This window comes from Triturus cristatus, chromosome 10 (assembly GCF_964204655.1).
Source record: "Triturus cristatus chromosome 10, aTriCri1.1, whole genome shotgun sequence".
Lineage (NCBI taxonomy): Eukaryota > Metazoa > Chordata > Amphibia > Caudata > Salamandridae > Triturus > Triturus cristatus.
Genome location: NC_140593.1, coordinates 572,045,800 through 572,063,761, shown reverse-complemented (window position 1 = coordinate 572,063,761; position 17,962 = coordinate 572,045,800). Strand labels below are relative to the sequence as shown.

At 43.6% G+C, this 17,962-nt stretch overlaps 1 protein-coding gene across 3 annotated transcripts in view; it reads left to right on the top strand.

Annotated features, from left to right (window-relative positions):
- LOC146789752 (uncharacterized) overlaps nt 1-17,317 on the top strand; it is a 273,763-nt gene extending 256,446 nt beyond the window's left edge. For 2 of the 3 annotated variants that reach the window (XR_014970153.1, XR_014970152.1), the window contains one exon: nt 16,723-17,266. The gene's annotated coding sequence lies outside the window, so the exon portion shown is untranslated. Of the gene's footprint in view, nt 1-16,722 lie in introns of all 3 variants that reach the window. The other variant, XR_014970156.1, reaches the window with a different exon arrangement.
- The last annotated feature ends 645 nt before the right edge of the window (nt 17,318-17,962 follow it).

Genomic DNA, 17,962 nt, shown 5'->3' with positions numbered 1-17,962 from the left:
TTCCTGACATGGACTGGCTGTCGGAAACTGAAATTGGGGGTCCCTAGCATGGCCCCCTGGCCCCCGCATTTGGCCCTGGGGGGCACCTATGGTGCCCCACTAAACATCCCTGCACCCTGTGGAAGGCACCATGAGGTGCCTGCCACACGGTGCTGGGATGTTTGGAAACATCCATTTTTAATGGAAGCTTATGCTGCAGGCATTTTATGCCAGCCGAACAAGCTCCCATAGAAAAATGGATGTTTGCAACTGCACGGTCAGATCCAAATGATGTGGTCGGAACCGCCGACCTGACGTCAGTTCGTTCCCATTCCGCAACTGTGTCGGGGGACTCATCGTAATCAGGGCCTAAGTGATTAACCAATTGCACTCACTGGTTGGTGACTGTTCCTATCAAGGAAAGCTGTAACCAATATGGTTGCAAGAAAGTAAATAGTCTCTACGTGTGTTACTGTTCTGATGAAGATGGGGAATTTCTCCTTTTGAAAATAGTGCCCTCACACACTCTTGCGAGTGTCATGCTTCATCATCGGGCGTTGCTCCTCATGGGGGTGGTGCTGCTGTCCTCCACGGGCCCCGCGAGAGGGGTCTTTGTCGGAGATCTTTTAGGAGACGCCGCAGTTGTGCATGTGGGTGTGTGGGCCTAAAAGAAAGGTGTGGTGCTAGTGTCTTAAAAATACCTCACCGGTACCATGAAATGAATTTTATTTGTAGTTCCGTGGGGTATGGATAAAAAAGCAAGTATGTGGGAGACAAGGGTACCTCTTGTAAGCAAAATAAGTTAGAGGTCGAGGTATTACTCTGCTGCTCTCAGTCCCGTGCGTGTCAGTGAGAGTGAAGCTTGGTCGACATGTTTTGCGCTGTGGAAGGGGTCCCTAGTGGATCCCAGTATGCTTCGTCAGGACCGTGTGGTGTGATAAAGTGCATAAAAAGGTTAAAAATAGGAGCAGGGGGCTAAACCCCTATAATCCTATAGTACCTCAATTAAGGTTCTGCTTGAGTGATAGTACTCAGGGGAACAACTCAGTTGTAGTGTTCCTGTTAATTACCTAGAGGAAAAAAGACCAAACAGCAACAAACAATGTAAACACATAGGGAAGAGACATACATAGAAGTTTGGTGGACCACCTTGTATCCACATACATTTTAATTAGGCCAGCTGCCTATGAATCACACCATGCAATTCCTTATGATCTGCACGTGCCTGTGTTTAAGATTCTCATACGGCCACCAAAACATTTGGTACGACAGTGCCTTCTGTCTATATTTGTGGGTCAGCGGAGGTCTCATGCGTAGGCCTCACGTAATCTGTACAGAATAGGCAAATGCCGTGACCCGTGCTGGGTCGTATCAGTACCGATAACTTGAAATTCATAAAAACACCCATTCGGACGATGGTGAGTGATGCGCTCAAAGAAAGGGTATAGTAGCCCTTGTGCCTCAGGATAGGACAATTGCACCCGTAACATGCTCAACATACACACATATTGAGCAAAGTGCAGCGTGCCTAGAATATGGACACTAACTCCTATAACGTGCAAACATACACACATCATGAGCATAGTGTAGCGTGACATAACAAAACTTTGGTGGATGTGGACATTAGATGGTGGTACTAGCAATGTCGCTGTAAATTACCCCTTCAATTGGTCGGAGTGCCTCTACGGCGGGTCCCAGCGGTTCTAGTGAGGGGCCTCTATAAGATTAAAAAACAGCTATAAATATCATGGTGCGCATCGACATACCTTGTTCATGATGAGTAGCAGCAGAGCAATACTTACAGTTGCACCCCTTCGTAGTGGCTATTGTGCCAACCCTACCGCTTGAAAATTGCCGGAGGTCAGATGTTGTGATGGCGCTCTGTTTAAACTCTTTCTACCCCGGGAAAACAAATTTGGGAACCTCTGACGTGTACGTTGTGACGTGCCGCTGGCCGACGCGGTTGACAGAACTAGACCGTCAATGTGATAATAGTGGGGCGGCCATCTTGAAGTGGTTGTGTAACTACTGCTGGAAGTTCTGTTACTTGGCACCAGCTACACTGAGTATATATCTTCGCCCAGCGTAATTAATAGACCATCCTTGTGTCAATAGTGGGGCAGCCATCTTGAGGTAGATATGTGACTGCTACTCGGAGTTTGTTACAGGGAATTACTACACAGCGGTTAAACCTTTGCACAGCAAAAGTAATGAACCCCAAAGATCTTGTTTGTGGTTGTAATTTCAACTGGAGTTCTGTTATGTGAAATCACCTACACTGAGTATAAACCTTCGCCCAGCGTAATTAATAGACCGTCCATGTGTCAAAAGTGTGGCGGCCATCTTGAAGTGGATATGTGACTTCTGCTCGGAGTTTTGATATATAGAAGTAACTGCACTGTGGTTAGACCTTGTCGCAGCTGAAGTAATGGACCCCTAAGATCGCATTTGTGTCATTATAATGGCCAGAGTAGGTTGGTGACCAATCATGGATAGAGGTAGTCGTGATTGACATAGGCTGTGTGATCAAAATGTTGTAAAGGATGCAATCACGTTAATCGGTGGGGCATAATTATTTCAATATTAAACACAATGGTCTTCTCATCGGTTAAGCTAATATTCAGTTATGGGACGCCTCACTAACTACATGGATGATGGTATAGATGAGGGGGCTATCCCTAATTTAAAGTAACTGGCTTAGGAGCTACTGTGGCTAATGGCTGTATTTGGTAAGTCCCTGTGTGCGATAGAGCATTACTTAGATAATTCTGCCCAAGGTATATCATCGTTCAGCCCCATTATATTGCATTGGAGTCTGAATACCCATTTTTGCTCTTGTCTGAATAGCGTATTTTGAGTCTAGTTGGGGTTTGATTCGATGATAGTCCACCGAAGGCTTGTCGGTGCATAGTTTTTCTCTAGGAAGTGGCTCTGTAACTTCATGCTTGTTTTTTTGCACAGTATCGTGCTTTTGTGTTCCCCTATTCGGATTTTGACTGGTCTTGTGGTCATCCCGACGTATGGTATATTGCAGGGGTATGTAATCAAATAAACACAATTTTTTGTGTTACAGTTTGTGTGTCGTTTTTGAATCCATGGTCTGGCCAGACCTAGGTCAATTTGTGTGCTTACTTCTGTGAGAGGACACGCAGAACATGACCCACATGGGCAATGGCCCTCTACTGGTGGTAATGTCCAGAAGGTCTGTTGTACGGGAACAGTTTTCTTGGGTCGAGTGTGCACCAGGAGGTCCCTGAAATTCTGTGTTTGTTTAAATGCGAAGAGTGGTGGTGGGCCGGGCCGGAAGTTTACGGTTTCTAGCATGTTCCAATGTTTTTTTATCACTTTTTGGATTCTTTTGGAGCTGGGGGTGAATGTGGTGACACATGTCATTGCCTCTGTTGGTTGTTTTTCTTTCACCTCTAGCAGGGCATCCCTGTGATTATTCCTTGAACTTTTTTTGCTTGGCGTATAGTTCTTATGGGGTAGTTTCTTGCTGAAAGGTTGTTGGCCAAGATAGTGGATAGTTTTTCAAACTCGCAGATAGTGTTGCAATTACGTCGTAGATGTAGAAATTGTCTTACAGGGAGGTTATCCCTCAGTGCCTTGGGGTGATGGCTCCCGTATATCAAAAGGCTGTTTCGGTCTGTGTTTTTTTTTTTAATTGGTCATCAGAATTGTTCCTCCCTGTAAGGTGATCCAAAGGTCCAGGAAGGCGACGCTCTCTTTTGATATGGTCTTCGTGAATTTGAGGAAAGGATCCAGGGTGTTCAGCCATTCGCAGAATGTTATGCATTGGTTTTCGTCTCCTTTCCAAAAGAGCAAAATATCATCAATGTAGCGCCGCCATGTCATTATGTTCTCTTTGATCGGGTTGGTATCTTCCAGAATGTATTTTTCTTCGAAGTTAGCCATGGACATACATTCTAGACTGGGAGCGAATGTGCTTCCCATACTGGTTCCTTGGATTTGATGGTACAATTGGTGTTGGAACGCAAAGAAGGTTTCTTTCAGGGCCACAGATGCACACTCACAAATTAAAGAAACCGGTGTGGCATGCAGCCAAGGATTTATTTTTCGGAGCATTGTTTCCATGACCTCCGGGGTGGCGTCTTGGGGAATATTTGTATATACCGCTTCAACGTCAAGGGTGACGAGGAAAGTTATAGATTCTGGTTCTGCAAAGTTTTTGATGAGATTGAGAACTTCTGTTGTATCCCTCAGGTGTGTAGGGGTAGCTGTGACTATGGGACGTAGAAAAAAAATCACCACATTGGCTCAGTGGCTCTAGTAATGAATCGATACCCGACCCTATTGGACGTCCTGGGGGCGGGTTGATGCCCTTGTGTTTCTTGGGTAGAGTGTAAAAATATGGCATCCGTGGGTCTTCATTGATCAAAAAGGCTGCTTCCTGGGCTGTGATCAATCAATCAATCAATCATGGCATTTGTAAAGCGCGCTACATACCCACGAGGGTCTCAAGGTGCTGGGGGGGGGAGCTGCTACTGTTCGAAGAGCCAGGTCTTGAGGAGTCTTCTGAATGTCAGAAGGTCTTCGGTCTGCCGCAGGCGAATGGGGAGGGTGTTCCATGTCTTGGCGGTGAGGTGGGAGAATGATCTTTGGAACTCTTTGGATGCGGGGGACAGTGGCGAGGGCACGGTCTGTGGAGAGGAGCTGGCGGGTGGGGGTGTAGAGGCTGAGTCGGCTGTTGAGGTACGTTGGACCGGTGTTGTGGAGTGTCTTGTGTGCGTGGGTGAGGAGTTTGAAGGTTATCCTCTTGTTGACAGGGAGCCAATGCAGGTTTCTCAGGTGGGGTGTGATGTAGGTGGGGTGTGATGTGGCTGCAGCGAGGGATGTCGAGGATCAGATGTGCGGAGGCGTTCTGGATGCATTGAAGCCGTTTCAGGAGTTTGGCCGGGTCTCCTGCGTAGAGTGCATTTCCGTAGTCCAGTCTACTGCTGACGAGGGCCTGGGTGACTGTCCTTCTTGTTTCAGTGGGGATCCACTTGAAGATCCTGCAAAGCATGCAGAGGGTGTTGAAGCAGGAGGAGGAGACGGCGTTGATCTGCTTTGTCATGGAGAGGGTGGAGTCGAGGATGACGCCTAGGTTGCGTGCGTGGTCGGTGGTTGTTGGGGGTGTTCCTAGTGCAGTCAGCCACCTGGAGTCATCCCAGGCCGAGGGGGTGGATCTGAGGATGAGGACCTCTGTCTTGTCCGAGTTCAGCTTCAGTCGGCTGTTCCTTATCCAGTCAGTGACGGCATTCATTCCTTCATAGAGGTTGGTTTTGGTGGTGTGGGGGTCCTTGGTGAGGGAGAGGATCAGCTGGGTCTCATCGGCGTAGAGATGATGTTGAGGTCGTGCCGTTGTGCGGTGTGGGCGAGTGGTGCCATGTAGACATTGAACAATGTTGGGCTTAGGGATGAGCCTTGGGGTACGCCGCAGATGATCTCGGTGGCTTCGGAGCAGAAGAGGGGGAGGCGGATGCTCTGTTCTGCCGGAGAGGAAGGAGGAGGTCCAGTCCAGGGCCTTCTCTTGGATTCCGGCATCGTGGAGGCGTGTTCGTAGTGTGCGGTGGCAGACCGTGTCGAAGGCGGCTGACAGGTCCAGAAGGATGAGGCCCGCAGTTTCTCAGTTGTCTAGCAGAGTCTTGATGTCATCGGTGGCAGCGATGAGGGCAGTTTCGGTGCTGTGGTTGCTGCGGAACCAGGACTGGGATGGGTCCAGGATGCTGTTCGGATTTGTCTCTAGACAACGACCTGGAGGATAGGTTGATCACTAATGTCTCGGTCCTGACGTCTTGCTCCTCAGGATCATCTGTTCTGGTTCTTGCCATTGAACATTCTTGCCGCCGCTTCTCCGCCTGCCTCTTCCTCTGCCCCTTCCTCTGTTGTGAAAAGGGGGGTTCAGAAATTACTGATACTGAGGTATCTGGAATGGGTGTCCTGGTGGTGCGTTCCACAATGGTGGTTGACCCATCCATTGTCCTAAATACGGTTGCTGCTGGTGCTGTATCGGGCAGAAGTTTTGGAACAGTGGTGGTTGAGGTTGTCTCCACGATCCTCTGCCAGATGGTGTGTTATATCTTCCTTCGTTGCTTGAGTTGCTGCTCAGAGATCCCGATCTTGCGGAATTGTTACTGCTCATCTCATCCGATGATGTATCATAGTTCTGGAAAACATAGTCCTCGTTAGTGTATGGGTACACTTTCTCTTGACTGAATCGTTTGACATCCTTTTGTAATTTTGTTATTTTGTTGGGTCAGGAAGTCTTTGTGCTCAGTCATCTTTCCGTTGATCTCGGCTAGACTCTGTTTTTCTGCGTTTTTTGAAATTTAAAAACTTTGGTGGGATGTGTCTGTATAAAGTTGTGTATCTTAAGAAGGAACCTTCAACCTGTTGCTAGTCTCCACTAAGACATAAAATAGATTAAAAAAATGGTGGTCTGTTCACCAGTTTACGAACCTAACCAGATAAAATGTACAGGTCTGCCGAGTTGGAAAGTCCCTGTTTCATTGCTTTACAAAGATTTTATTCTAAAGTGCGCTATTCAAGATGTTGTTATTAAAATAACTAAAAAGAGGCAGATCCCTTGCTCTTTGCAGCAGAGGGAAACCAATCCCGCTGCAAAGGGCAAGGTGCCGAATGCCACCAGTCTGTGGTACAGCCATTTTGTTTCTGGCCCCACCCATGGGCAGTAGTGTCATCCTTCACTTGCTTTCCCCCTGCAAACTTGGACTTCTCCCCTTTTCTCTGTTTCCTCTGCTTCTTTCGCCTGCACCTGTATGGATTAGTGTTAGTTGTCCTACCTTTCCTCAGGATTTCAAGGTAAATGATGTTCCACTCACAGGGCACTCTGTGTCAGGAAGTGCAGTGTGCACACTGGCCACGTGTTAATGGACGTACGGACATTACCACACCGAATAAACTTCAGTTTGTCAAAGCAAACCTAAGTTTCCCCTACTGACCAACAAGGCGGGCATAATTAAAATCATTACCATACAGTATAGTGTATCCGGTTTGGATGAAGCGCTTTATAAAAGTGATTAATACAATGGGTACGTCGCGGTTGCAGTTTTAAAGAAGAAGGACCCTTACCCGAGGACCCTGAAGAAACCCTGTGGAAGGATGAAGCACTTTATAAAAGTAATTACAATGCAAGTCTGAGTAACTACTTGCTCTTCTCAGAAGGGTTGCCATACTTTTATTCAAACGGTTATGACTTTTTAGCATTGCTGCGATACCTTGTATTGCATATCTCAAGGACGTTTTAACAGGTTGGCCAGGGTTTTCTTTTTGGCTCTTTTTGCACTTGTTAGAATGACTGTTGTATTTTAACTTGGACCATAAGGGAGGATGTGCATTTAATGGGCAGTATGTTATGTTACTGAGGATCTTAGAAGAGCACACTGCCACCAATAGTATCTGTCTTATTGCTTCAGAGACCTGAAATAAGAACAGAGAAGATAACAGCCTCACAAGATGTACTCATTGGCTCACAACATTTTCAATTTCTTCCTGAATTGAAGGCGAGAGGAAATTGATCCAAGTTTAAACTACAAGGGGTTTCAAATTGTTGGGGCTAGAACAGAAAATGCAGAGTGTTATAGTGGGATTGTAACTGATCAAGTAATTGGAATTTCATTTTTGAGACTGCACTGTAGATAGCACAACAGAGAATGTAGAGCACCTTGAAAGAGATTTGAACTTATTGTATTGTAATTGCATTTATATAGCGCTTACTACACCTGACAAGGCGTCAAAGTGCTTTTTGGTGAGTAGCATGATACTCCGGAACCCAAAAAGGGTTAGTGGTGGATTAGTATAGTAAAATTTCAGTTAATTTGAGCTGTGTAAATGTGAGTCTGTAAGATTGATTAAAAGGATAATGTGAGGATAGAAAGTGTTTATTGGGAGATCATAGTAGAAAGATGAGGTTTGGGATGAGTATAAGGAGAGATGGAGACGGGAAGAATCTCTAGAAATGGATTAGGGAGATCATAGCGGTAAAATTAGTTTTGGGATTTGTCAAAGGAGGGATAGATGAGGGAAGAATTTAGATGAGTTGTTTGGGAGATCGTAGTATTAAAATGAGCTTTGGGGTGATCAAAGGAGGGATGGAGGGAAGAGGCTAGAAAGGGTTGTTTTAGAGAACATGGCAGTAGAATGAGGTGTGGGATGAGTCAGAGAGTGGAAGTAGAGGGTATATTGAGAGAGTTATAGGGTGAAATATAGGGTAGTGGAAACAACATGGCTAAAACATATGCAAAGACGATATCTGTTGCAGAGGCGAGAACTATTGCCTTTGCCAATGCTTGTTTTACTGTAACTTTATGATCCACTTATATTATGGCGAGAGCATCAGTCATTTTTTACAAGCATTCTAATCAATGTCTGTATGGTTAAACCTGTAACTGAGGGGCGGTGTCTGGACGACTCATTTTGATTCTGCATATATACGGAAACCTGCTTAAAGCGGACTTGGTCCCCGATCTCACATTCCTCCTGGTTATCTTTTCAAATTAGCCAACGGACCCATGCGATTATTGACAAAAATACATTTTTAGTCTCCTCATGGACTATCAAGTCACTTTCCTTTACAGAATATATTCTCAATATTTTTCATTCAAAATTTCAGTCTACAACCTCACAATTGTATGTTACTTTAAGATTTTAATCTCCATATGGACAGGGAATCTGACAAGGAAGCCACGGAGTTGCTATTTATTTGGCCTTTGATTTTCTGTAACTTGTACAAAGACCAACTCACTTGGCAGGCCATATTCTTGCCCATATCTAGTTCTGCCAAGCTTTAGTCAACACTCTTTCTACTTTAGAACTGACAGATGGACCACAAAGCTATTTTTTTGTCAAACAAGGAGAGAGGCCAAAATGAAAGCCAATGAGTCGTCCAACAATTCTGATCGCTCATGGTCTAAACTGGACCCTCCTGAATTGATCACCTGCTTAGAGCATACTATGCCTGAGCCTCTTGGAAGTATTGGCAACTTTGTAGATTAGGTTAATAAATGGATCACCAATGCTCTGTATGCTACCCTTCTTGTGACGTCCTTTATTGCCCTCTGTAAGAAGTCCTTTGTTTCCCAGCATTCTACTACATTTGCTCCTTGCGCACAACAGACCTGACTCTGGCCAAGAGGAAATGTAAAAAAAAAAAAAAAGGATTATGCTCATGGGAATCCAGTCACCTATTCAGTGCATTTTCTTCACTACTGAGGGCCTCTTCCAGACCACAAGCTGAAGGGAACGTATGCATAAGTCAATGAAGACTTTTCAAAATGGGTTGTCCTGGCAAAAAAGGGGCACAGGCTGACAACACATACAGCTTGATTTTCAATCAACTGAAGTCAAGGGAAACTTGTAGCCTAAATAGGTGCAAATACAGTGGTCAAACCTGGATCCCATCTCATGATACCACAAGCTATCCTCTTAGACAAATGGAAGAACAGGATAAATGTTCCTCATGAAAAAAGCACAGGAGAAAGTAACATGTTTACTCTTACCTTCCATTTGGAGAGTAGAGTCTACCCTAAGTCATGCATTTTTCTCAGATAGAGAAGAATAGGGACAAAGGCTGAAAATGGAGCGCCAAATGGAGAGGTGCAAGAGGGCGTGATTCCCACCAGAGACCAAGACCTCTGTTTTGTCAGTGTTGAGATTTAACAGGCTTTGTCCAATCTATTCTCTGACCTCATACAGGGCTTGTTTTAGGGTGGTGCGACTGCTTCCACCGCATTGGGCACCGGGCTCATAGGGAACTGTGTTTTGAAACATCTTATGTGCTTAAAACTACCTGCTGGAGAGTACCATGTGCGTCTGGCAATTTTCAAGCAGGAATATAAATATTCGGATAATTCTAGCGATTAATCAGTGCTTAATTTGTAAAAGAATTAGTGCCGGGGCCCTCGACAGAAGGACACTACAGCTTGCACCATCCGGTGCCCCTGGCAGCACTGCCATTGACAGCGCCAACACACTACTAATCATCACACTCTTAAAAGGTGTGACAATTCATACTATTCCAGGGCTCCAAATCTCTAAGAATGGCTTGGGAGGCAAATAATATGAAATGTAAATGGATTTAGTAATCCGAGGTTGTTGAGCTCGAGACTGAATTTGGCAGACACCACTACAATGTGGCAGACTGCATAAGCCCTGGTGCTTGTAATTAAGTGCCAGTGCCGAGCACCGGAAACCACCGGCTTAAATTAAGCACTGTGATTAATGTAACTGCTGGAGAGATACCAAATTGTGTCTAGTGGCCGTTTTGACTCATCATAAAGCAGTGCAGAGGGTTCATATGTCTACTGTAAAGAACGTGTGCCAAGCAGATCATAGAATTGTTTTTTTGTAGCTAGCTCAGTTGGTTACTGCTTTTGGCTTTTGTTACTTACAGTTCTTAAATTACAAACCCAATAAAGCATAGTGAAATATGAACTGTCAACAAGAGCTGCATACAAACTGGAGGGTATATGTCAGAACGTTATGTTTTTCCCCACAGCCTTTCATTAGCCTAATGTTGCTAAAAAGGGTTCCTTTTGGGTAGAAATAGATTCTTATTACTAAAGTCAACCCCACCCACTGTGTGATGTTTTACCTTGTACGTTTGTGCTTCTCTCTTCAGAATAGGCACTTTTAAAATATATTGCCTACCAGTATGGATTTTATGTGACTCCTACACCTTGTAGTCCTCACTTTCTTATTTAACATTTCCTAGGCGCAGACTGCACAGGTATGATTTATTGTCTATGTATAATCTGTGTGTGATGTAAAGTGCTCTTGGTCAGACACCCTACACTGGTATGGGCAGTGCTATAAAATGAATGAAACACAAGCGACAGAGGTGCTATGGAGGGATCAGGGGCACTGTTGGCGGGTGGTAGAGAAGGAGTTCATGGAGAAGGGGGTCATAGGGGGGGGGGGGAAACAAAGACTGTAGAACCAGGCGCCACTGGCACTAATGCCGGTTCTGACCTCAGACAGACCGCTGAAATGAAGGATAGTCCTTGAGATGGCCGGTTAACCAGAACAGTCTGTATTTTCTGCTTAAGTATACAGTTGAAGACCATGAGAACATAAAAGGGCAGACAAAGACCTGACATTAAGATTAAACAGATAGGGTGGAACTGGAAGAGACAAACCTTGAGGAAGACTGCATGCAATCATGCCGGCTTAAGGTAGAAAAGAATGAAGCATGACTTACTGTGATTCCGTATGAAAGAAAGCAGGAGAACCATTCCGCCAAAGTCCTTCCAATATGAGCGTGTTGCTGTTTGTTTACCGTCAAAATTTCTAGAACCTATGTTCTAGACACTGTATGCACAACCCTGCCCAAGGGCTGCCAACTAGTCCTTTTTAATCAAGCTTGTACATAAACATTAACAATTACAATTTAACCGACAAAATGTAACACAAAATAACTGGATAAATTAATTCTTTAGTCCAGTGATTTCTTTTTTAGTAGTAAATTCTTGGCGTGAATCTTCCAAAACGAAAAGGTCACAATGTTCTTTTGTGAATGACAGTTCAATCCAACAAAAATGCATTTCGGGTCTGAAGGACTCTTCATCAGGGGTCTCTACAAACAAAACTTAATGGCATACTTAACAATTGCTCACACGGAGTATGACATTTGACGGGTAAGTATAGTTATAGAGCTTGACTTGAAACTGATGGGAAAGTGAAGAGGATGTGGTGATTGACCTTATTGCTGGTGAACCAGTGAATGTGTCAAGTATGCAAAAGAACTCGTTCTCCCAGCATGCTAGAGGATGTAACAATAATAATACACCAAGTGAACCAAACCATATTGCTGAAGAGTTGGCCAATGTGCCCAATGTGCCCAAGAACTCATTCTCCCAGCATGCTGCAGAGGTAATAATAATTAGGGCTCCTGGTTTTATGGTATTTATTTATTTATTTGACATTCTGTCTGTATTTATCCGTATCTACTTTTTACTAATTGTATCTGCATTTATCCACATTTATTCTGGAGATTGCAAAAAAATGAAGCTGATACTGGTATATTTCTACTTTTACTGACCCAATAAATGTACACACTTATTTGAATACCCCACAGGTGCCAGTGGTATGAACACCTACAGATGAAAAATCAATATACTTATATGAAAACATGAAGATGTTAGCAACAACTTTGGGCATATCTACTGCTGTTTCAGCCTCATTACTAAAGTTTATTTATTTTTAACCCCCCCCCCCCCCTTTTACCTGTCATCCGAACTGCTATTGGTGTGGGAGTCATGACTTGAGAGCATCTAGAATCACTGATAAAAAAAAAAATCAGTTTTTATCCACATTTAAAAATAAATACAGACAGGAAAATAAATGGTTTTCTGCCTGTATTTACCTGGAAAAATCAGTAAAAACGGAAAACAGGGAGCCTTAATAATAATAATGCATTGAATAGATAACCGAACCAATGCAACTAAATAAAGAAGTAAAAAGTGGTGAAGCCAGTGTGCAAACAGACGCGTTGTGCCCTTCTGTCAAAATCTATGCTAAAGTTATGGACTCTGACCTCTAAATAGGCGTTCCCCAGCATTTCCCGGACTTAATCGTGAGTGTTACCTCCCTTGTTGATGAATCCAGTTATTTTGTGTTACATTTTGTCTGCTAAATTGTCATTGTTAACGTTTGGTTGGCAGCCCTATGACACAGTAGTGCATACAGTGTCCAGAGCACAGGTTCTAGAAATGTTGACACTAGTCATACGCAGGTCCTGGGTGGAGCCCCATTCACAGTGTGCACACAAACTTCCATCAAACACAAGAATATATCACAAGTTTTAGTTTAAAAGCAGAATCTCAAGTGCAACGCAACCCATTTCAAGCAGTTTGTTTACCAGCAGCCTGGTTATGATCGACAATGTCGAATGACACCAAGAGATCTAGTAGCATCTTGCACTTCACAGGATTGCTGTGCACTGCTAATGGGGCAACTTCATCTCTTCCCAAGTGGAATGTTCTGTTTAGGCCTAGGCGAAATTTGAGTGATTTCATTTTTTGGAAAGTATGCAAAATGCACAAGAAGTACATAAAGTGCCAGATTTGGTATGTTGCATTATTTTTATTGTGAAATGCGCCCTTATATACATTTTTGAAGCGAGTGTGCATTTGGTACAACATAGTGCAAAATTGCTTGTCTCACAAACCACAGACACTCATGTTCGGTTCATTTGTGTTTTTCATGAGCTCCCGTTATAAGACACCTTAAGATCTCAATTACGTGACGTGTCATAATGACGTAATTTCGGGCATTTCACATAACAATCATAACTCTGAAATGCCGGACATATCCACCAGCTAGCCAGGCATGGGTAAAGGTTTATTCATTCACGGTCCGAGTACCATACCTCCACACACATTTTTTTTCCCAAACAAACTTTATTTGCATTTCACAAGTACATACTGCTTAAGGTATTGGTTCACAATTCGGGCATCGTGGCCCTGTAGACTTATCTAACCCCCCCCCCCCCCCCCCCCGAAGAGTCTTTTTTCATAGTAAGAAGAAAACATTGGCTTTCGTGTTTTCAATACCTTTTTTTAATTTTTTATTAAACCATTCATGTTGCTTATTGTTTATTTCCAATATAATTGTACTTTGTATTTGAAACTAAGAAAATGTTGTAACTCCCCCTCGTTCCCTCCCCACCCCTTTTCCACTGGTGGCCCCCCATGTTTCTGCGGAGTATGAGCACTGACATTGACTTTGCCCCCCATGTTTCTACGGAGTGTGAGCCCTGACATTGACTTTGCCCCCCATGTTTCTACGGAGTGTGAGCCCTGACATTGACTTTGCCCCCCATGTTTCTACGGAGTGTGAGCCCTGACATTGACTTTGCCCCCCATGTTTCTACGGAGTGTGAGCCCTGACATTGACTTTGCCCCCCATGTTTCTACGGAGTGTGAGCACTGACATTGACTTTGCCCCCATGTTTCTACGGAGTGTGAGCCCTGACATTGACTTTGCCCCCCATGTTTCTACGGAGTGTGAGCCCTGACATTGACTTTGCCCCCCATGTTTCTACGGAGTGTGAGCCCTGACATTGACTTTGCGCCTGACGTTTGAACAGTGTTTGGATTTTCCAGTTTCACTGATTTGATGCTTCCTACATGGATGTCCAGGTATAGGATCCCTGGCGACCAAGGGAAGATGTGTCAGATATGGGGCGTGCATGGGTATCCCATTGTTTAGTTATACATCTTTGTGCTTTCATGCATATCTTCAAGTCAGAGCTAAGAGCTAATTAAACTCTTATGTGTTGTTAGGGGGTAAAAGTGGGTGTACTCATGTGGTCGGTAGATCCACGGTTATGAAAGCTTTAATTAGGTTATCCCATTCCATCGCTAGTGGTTTCTTCCGCAGACCTATATATTACTCTCTGCGGAGTGCTCCGCTCTCCATCCTTCCCCGTTGTATAACATCTTCTCGCCAAGTTGAGATATTCGGGGGTTATATGGACTTCCATCGCTTTGTTATTTGCCGTTTTGCGAGAAGAAGGGCCAACAGACATCTCTCCGCTGAGTACCTGACCGCCAAGTGTGTGCCGTGGGGAAAGCCTGGTTCATAAAGAATGAGTTTGAGCTGGAGGCAACCTACAAGACTGCTGGTGTGTATGGAGGTTCAACGGTTATTTATGAGAGCCTCGTTTAACGGTAGAAGAAGTGCTGGTCTTAGGGTTTACAACAATGTTTCTGTGAATAAATAGACTTGTGACTGCTCATACTGAAGAGGAATATCAAAGGGTTCCACAACTTTACAGAAGTCTGCAGAGAAATGGAACTGACCACTCATCATCATAGGTCACTCATAAGGAAAATTATTTTCAGGCGAAATAAGTTGCACACTTAAATTCAGCTAGTCTTTTATGAGGGAAGAGTTTGATAAGAGGGGTTTATCCACTTATTTTCATCTACCTCATCACTAGGAGCATGTAAAGAAACTTAAAGGCACCAGAATTTAAGCCAAAAGGGCTGTGGAAAACTCTCGACCGTAGTAAGTTTAGGTATATAAGGCATCTATGATTCCTGTGGGTTTTCAAGATCTTTTTCTAGCTGCGTCAATAATGAAGTCTGCAATTGGCATAGGTACCAACATCACCAGTACCGTGACCAAGGCCAGTAAAGCGTCGAAGCTGAGAAGTGAGGCTTCAAAACAAAGGTCTGATAAGCCGGTTCAATCTTCATTGAAGTAAAGGATGGATCAGGAGAAGCCGGGTGCAGCCTAACTAGAACCGCAATATCATCCCATAACAGTTGTGTGTGAAAAGAGTCACACTGGTTATCTGAAAAGGCCCAGGCTGGCTCTGAGAGGCACATGGATGAGGAAAAACATACTTGGAGGATGTGTATCAGCTTGGGATGAGTCGGATCACTTCTTGCCAAACAGGGAAACTACTATGAGGCGGGGACCAAAAATTGGTATGTCTCCTCAATCTTCCTTTCAGAGCTGCTGCAAATTTTTTAGTCTTATGTCCCTGATGGCCTTGGCGAGGATTTGAGCTTGCACCTGACAGCTAGAGACCTTATAAGATGGTCAATGATACCACATACAGATCTGTGTGTACCCTGTGCAGCAAGGCTTGAAGCCCCAAGTCTTTGGTAATGACATGATGCGGAAGAAAAAATAGTTTACTCAAGAGAAAAATATTAGGAGGAAAAACATCAGAGTCATCCGATGCCACATCTGTCGAGCAGTCAAAAAAAGGAACTGACGTCAAGGGCTTCACTTTCACTTTGAGGTTTTTGATGTCACTTCTGTGTCTCTTCAGCTTCACGCTGTACGTTGTGCAGCTTCCTAGAGCTGAGAAAACACTGATGCAGTCTACGACTGATAGAGCAGAATTTACATTTACACTTAAAAGACGAATAAAAACTGGATGAGAGGAAAATAAATACATGTGCGAAAAGTTCAAGTTATAGAAAATGAGGAAAACAAATAATTTTATTTGCTGCATCGTAAAAGCATGCAGAAATAGAGTAGTGTAAATGATACTGTGCGGATAAGTATAATAGGCTGCGATAAGTAACAAAGGTTGTGATATATTAAAGAAAAGAATCTTGTTCTAGTAACGTGTGTTAGAAACGTGTGCATGGAGAATTCTCACTTTATTGAGTTTACCTCTAATCAGTTTTAAATTGCATTTACATAAAAGAATAACAAATGAGATCTATGAAAAACTATTATTAATCCTAATATTGATACTGAATTTTATAAATATACTTATATGTGTAATAACGTGCGCAACAAACTGGGGAAAAAAATAGGCGCTACATCTTTTTATTAAAAGATGCTTTAGTGAAACTTTCAGAGAATGTTCTTTACACATGTGCTAATAATAATTGTTTGAAACAAAAACAATAATCTATATGTTTAAGTGCATTTACAAGCTGGAACTTTTAAAATGAAGTAGTACCCTATTTCTACTTGAGTTAATTTTGACCATACTAAAATGTTCTCAAGTGCATCGGAAATTATATTAGAACTTGACTTCTATATGCTTTTGTAAGTGTATGATATATCTTGTGCATTATATTAGCCTAAGTTAACATAGGCTAAACTACTCATGAAGATTTCTGCTTCGCTATGCACGCCGAGTATGAGAAAATCACTCGATGTAGCAGTTGACTGTTTCACGTTCTTTACCCTCTTGAGATTCTCATGTATTGTATAAAGTCTTTGTTACATTTATGTTACTTCTTTCAGGACAGATGCCTGGGACTCCTTTCGAACTTTTACTACAAGCTCTAGCTAAAGGGGCATTGTTTAACATTTAATATAACTGGATGATTTAAGGACTGCATAATGGTTCCACCTATTTCCTCCGCATTTTCTGTATTCTTCATGTCACCCGATCTACATTCCACATGAACTGACCAATGGACTGAGTGGTCTAATCAGATGAGGTGACACCAGGAGGTGTTGTCCCAGTAAATGCTAAGAATATAATATTACCTGATGAGAAAGTGTTGGGATCCTTGAGAATTAATTCTTTGGAAAGAGACACTCGTGCAGCTGATGGTGGTGACAGATAGCTGCTGTTCTGCATGGAGGCAAATTATGAACTACCGGATAAGAATTGCAGAATTTTTGATGCAGACTGAACTGGCTTCCTTTCCAAATTGGCCCATAGGCTGTATGTGCTCAGTGGTCCCTCCCTTCTGAGACCACTAGAACTGGCATTTAACGTCCTTTCCTGAACTTGTGAGCTTTGGATATATGATCTGTTTAAAAAATGTTTTGTTTCCAATTTGATGCACTTATTCTGCTAAAAGATCTTATAAACTAAAATGTATTAACTAAATTTGACTCTGTTATCATGATTTATCCACTTAAACTGAATGAGTATTCTCAATTTAAATTTTACTAATGATTAAAGGTGATCGAATTAGTCAAGAGGACCCACAGGCCGAAGCCACAGGAGTTGCAAGAGGACCTTGAGCAGCTCAACAAAGATGCAGGCCATGGTGCAGAGGATGCAGTGAGGACAAAGATCTTGGCAGGAAGGGATGCTGGAGCTTCTTGCAGCCTGAAGATCTCTGGAGGACAGAGTCAACAAGTCTTGGCAACAGCAAGTCAGGGGTTCTATTCCAGCGGTTCCAACTAGGGATGCTGGCCTCACACTTGCTGCGATGATAGTGCAGGCCTCAAGGGAGTTGCAGAACCACCACTTGTGTAGCTGAGCCTTTCCTGAGTTCATAGGATGTCAGAAGCAGCAGACCAGTCAGCTTGGTTGCAGTGCCTGCAGATGCAGTGGAGTGACTCCTTCGCTCCAGGGAGATTACTTCGGGTGTCCTTTATGCCCACAGGCCTGGAGAGGAACCTGGATGGAGCACAGACACAGGAAACTGGCAGGACAACAAGATAACGAGCAGCAGGAGTCTTCCTTGATGCAGTCTTGGTTCCAGGCGAAGTCTAATGAAGTCCAAAGTGCCCAGAAGGTAGA